The following is a 4,592-nucleotide window of genomic DNA, read 5'->3' as shown; positions in this document are numbered from 1 at the left end:
TTTACCTCTTCTATCTGACACGGGCGATCCCCCCCCCCCGACNCCGATAAATGTTGGCCGAGCAACGAGGCCATGGGACCCCTGAGATTAAGGAATGAAACCGCTGTCATTTATTGAGAATACAATTCTCGATTGATATATGTTGCTGTCATTCCTTCACCGCAATTAGGGGGGGGAGAAATGAATTTTTAAATCGGGGGAGCTCCTCCGCACAGGTAAGAATTACATAAGCTGACGATGAGAACAAGCCTGTATGAGGCCAGGGTTGGCGAGGCTCAGTTATTCAGGCCTGGGATAGGCTTGGTTCCATCGTTCACTTGAGCTTCAAATGAGGATGATTAAAGGGGCCATTGGCGAGGCTCAATTCAGGCATAGTCCAGGCTTTCAGTATTCAGGCTCAGTACGTCAAGGCTTATTCTGAACTCAGGAGGGCCTCGAAAATTAAAGTTACTTTCGATAAAGTTCCTCAATTTTTATATCAATACTCATTAGCTAATGGTGGTGAAAACATTATCATCATCTACAAACATAGCTATAATTTTCCGCCAAGTTATCTAAGCTACCCCCAGACCAGGCCTCGAGCAGCCCCTTGTGCACGAGGCTACATAATTATTATTATCCTTATCTATAATTAATTAATCAATTGATTCTGAACTCATAAATCCATTGGACCTATCATTTATTCAAGTTCAGGAAGTTTAATTGGGATCCCTGGCAACTTAGTATCCTCGCTGTTACGAGGATGTAGCGAGGATGTTATTTTAATGTGAAAAAGGCCGAAAATGACATAAATAGGACCCGAAAATAGTTAACAAGTTGACAGATAATCGATTTGTTTCAATTAATACAGTTTATTGCGTTATTTTCTATTAATTAGCAGAAATGGGTGAAAGTGTAATTATGCCAATACAATCCCCGATCAACGAATGCCGCGAGATGGCGTTAGGATTAAATGACCGTCCTGGTTGGCCGCGTTTATAGCAGCACTGCGATTGCTGCCGCAGCAGTCGCAAGCCAGCCGTCTGCCGAACGAGTCGATAGAAGGGTGTTGCGGAGCATTTTGTTATTTTATTTTAGCTGAAAAAATGTTGATATTTTGAATTATTCAATGCTGATGACTGTCAGGGTGGAAAACAGACGCATGTATCCGGAGGAATGAAAATTGAGGGGGGTGAGGGGGAGGGGTGTGAGATTACATTTTTATAAAATTCACACCTCCGAAAACATGCACTGATTTTTTATAATTTTTTAAACAATTAATTTCGGGGAAAATAAATGAGTATGCGGTTTCTCCGGGGGGTTGAAGACAGCCGCATGTATCCAGAGGGGTAAATTTTATGAAAATATAATTTCGGACGCAAACCATTTTGTCCCGTATATCTACCAAAAACGTCGTTTTTCACGTTTTTAGCTTAGAAATGCCGCTTGTACCACAGATTTCATGCGATTTCAACTTTTTTTTTTTTTAATGTTCGCTATACTCCAACGAACAAACCCAAGTATCCGTTTTGCTTTATCTTTATCAGATCATGAGAAAATGATTTTTTTAGTTTCTATTTTTTTCCTCTTTTTAGCAAATGCTAAAATTAGTTGTTTTTTGTTATTCCACGTTGTAATCATGCGTAATCGAAATATTGTCACAAAAATAAAAATGGGCGGAAAACAACCAATTTTAGCATTTGCTAAAAAGAGGAAAAAAAATGGAAACTACACAAAAAAATTTTCTCATGATCTAATAAATATAAAACAAAACGGATACTTGGGTTTGTTCGTTGGAGTATAGCGAACATTTCAAAAAAAAAAAATTTGAAATCGGATGAAAACTGTGGTCCAAGTAGCATTTTTAAGCTAAAAACGTGAAAAATGACGTTTTTGGTGGATATACGGGGCAAAACGGTTCGGGTCTGAAATTTTTCTCACTTTTTTATATATCACTTCATATATCAAAAGTGATCCAATGGCTCTTAAGGCCGAGCCAAGACTTTCAAATTTCACCACGGTCCCTTTAACAACAGTGATGTACGGTCCGACTGCACTCTTTTTCATAGGTTACTCTAAATTCATAAAAAGGGTTATGAAGCAATAAGAAATTATTTATACAAATATCTGTAAACAATACTCCAGTTTATTTAGCCGAAGTTCGATTAAGCCTTTAAAATTTGATAATTCAAGGCTTGAATAAAGCCTTGGCAATAAATCTCGTTCAAGCCTTGCAGACTAAGCCTGAAACGAGGTTATCATTTTAGGCGTGAAGGAGGATTGATCCAAGGCTGACCCCCAGCCCTGATTGAGCAATTCCGAGCCTTGGTCCAGGGCTTGATGAGCCCTCTTTCTATCGTCAATTCTTACCTGGGCGGGCTCACTCGACGCCGGAGAACCGTCCGGGGTTACTCCGCGCTTTTGAAAATTCATTCCTCCGCTCCTAATTCAGATTAAGGAATGAAACCGGTGTCATTTATTAAAAATATAAAATTCTCAAATATAAATAAATAAAATCTAATATAAAATGAATAAATATTATAATATATTGAGAAATTCTAAAATTTTGGTAAATTCTCGATCGATAGGCGTTGGTTTCATTCCTTCATCTCAATTAGGGAGGGGCGAAATAAATTTTTGAATGAAAAGAACTTGTCCAGAGTTACTCCTTTGAAAATTCCTCCACTCCTAATAGAGATTAACGAATTCATTCATTCCTCCGCTCCTAATAGAGATTAAGGAATAAAACCGGTGTCATTTATTGAGAATTTAATTCTCGATCGATCGGCATCGGTTTCATTCCTTCATCTTAATTAGGGGGGGGGGAGAAATTAATTTTCCAATCGGGGGAGCACCTCCGGCCTCACTCGACGCCGGAGAACCGTTCGGGGTTACTCCGCGCTTTTGAAAATTCATTCCTCCGCTCCTAATAGAGATTAAGGAATAAAACCGGTGTCATTTATTGAGAATTTAATTCTCGATCGATCGGCATCGGTTTCATTCCTTCATCTTAATTAGGGGGGGGGGAGAAATTAATTTTCCAATCGGGGGAGCACCTCCGGCCTCACTCGACGCCGGAGAACCGTTCGGGGTTACTCCGCGCTTTTGAAAATTCATTCTTCCGCTCCTACATGGAGAGAACAATACACGACAATCTCGTTGAAGGTCTCGCCAAAAATTAATGTGCTACCCACCAACGCTGGGACGTGTCAGGGGGTAACCTGTTAATTGAAATGGAACACTCCTATAATTCGGGGGAACAAGTTAAAAAATAGTAGGCGCGCACCACAAAGTCGTGCGCTCGGGGATCCAAAAATTAGTGTGCCAATCCACTAAACGCCATACGATAGTCTACGTGCATACGAGGCTCATTCATTTTTCAAAGAACAGAGGTCACCACTTAGTAAAGGAGCACAGGCGAAAAATTAGTGAGTGGCACACTAAAATTTGGAGAGGGGCCCGCCAGTGTTTCGTCTTTAGTTCCATAAAACTGCGATTCCTTAGGCTAGTTTCTAATGAGCGGAAAAAAGTGGGGTGCAGGACACGAAATTTTGAAGAGAGTAATTCCAATTTGTGTAGAGTGTTCTCTATGTATTTGTGCCCCATTCAGTATGGCCCATGCGTTAGTGCGAAGGTACAGTAATTTTCGAGAGTTTTTGTCTCCGTGTACTTGAGATTAAGGAATGAAGCCGCTGTCATTCATTGAGAATTTAATTCTCGATCGATCGGCATCGGTTTCATTCCTTCATCTCAATTAGGGGGGGAGAAATGAATTTTTGAATGAGAAGAACTTGTCCGGAGTTACTGCGCGCTTTGAAAATTCATTCCTCCTCTCCTAATAGAGATTAAGGAATGAAACCGCTGTCATCTATTGAGAATATAATTCTCGATCGATACATGTTGATTTCATTCCTTCTTCGCAATTAGGGGGGGNTTCATTCCTTCTTCGCAATTAAGGGGGGGGGGGGGAGAAATGAATTTTCCAATCCGGGGAGCCCTCCGAGCTCACTTGACGTCGGAGAGCCGTTCGGGGTTTCTCCGCCCTTTTGAAAATTCCTTCCTCCGCTCTTACTTGAGATTAAGGAATGAAACCGCTGTCATTCATTGAGAATTTAATTCTCGATCGATCGGCATCGGTTTCATTCCTTCATCTCAATTAGGGGGGGAGAATAGTTATTTGTGTCACAAGGCCCGTAAGTGGAGGTTTGCGATGAGTGTGAAGTTAGCAGTACGAGGCGTCGGTAAGGTAGGGACGAGGCTCGCCGAAGGCGAGCCGAGTGGTGAAAAGTCAGTGTGCGCCGCGAAAAAATTATTTTTCTTACTGGCCCCTGACTTTCATGGCAGTTTTTATTCTTTTGTTACAGAGATTAAGGGATGAAAGAGGATAATTGATGGGGAATTTAATTCTCTGTCGAACTGCCCTTTTTTTATCCCTTAATCTCAATTAGGAGGGGAGAAGTGATTTTTTAATTCGCGGGCGAATGGAGAATAGTCAGTATGCGCCGCGAAAAAATTATTTTTCTTACTGGCCTCTGACTTTCATGGCAGTTTTTCATTTTTTGTTACAGAGATTAAGGGATGAAAGAGGGTTAATTAATGAAAAATTTAATTCT

This window comes from Diachasma alloeum, unplaced genomic scaffold (genome assembly GCF_001412515.2).
Source record: "Diachasma alloeum isolate Michigan unplaced genomic scaffold, Dall2.0 Dall_scaffold_01937, whole genome shotgun sequence".
Taxonomy (NCBI): Eukaryota; Metazoa; Arthropoda; class Insecta; order Hymenoptera; family Braconidae; genus Diachasma; species Diachasma alloeum.
The sequence above is the reverse complement of the archived record's forward strand: the minus strand, read 5'-3'. Positions refer to the sequence as shown.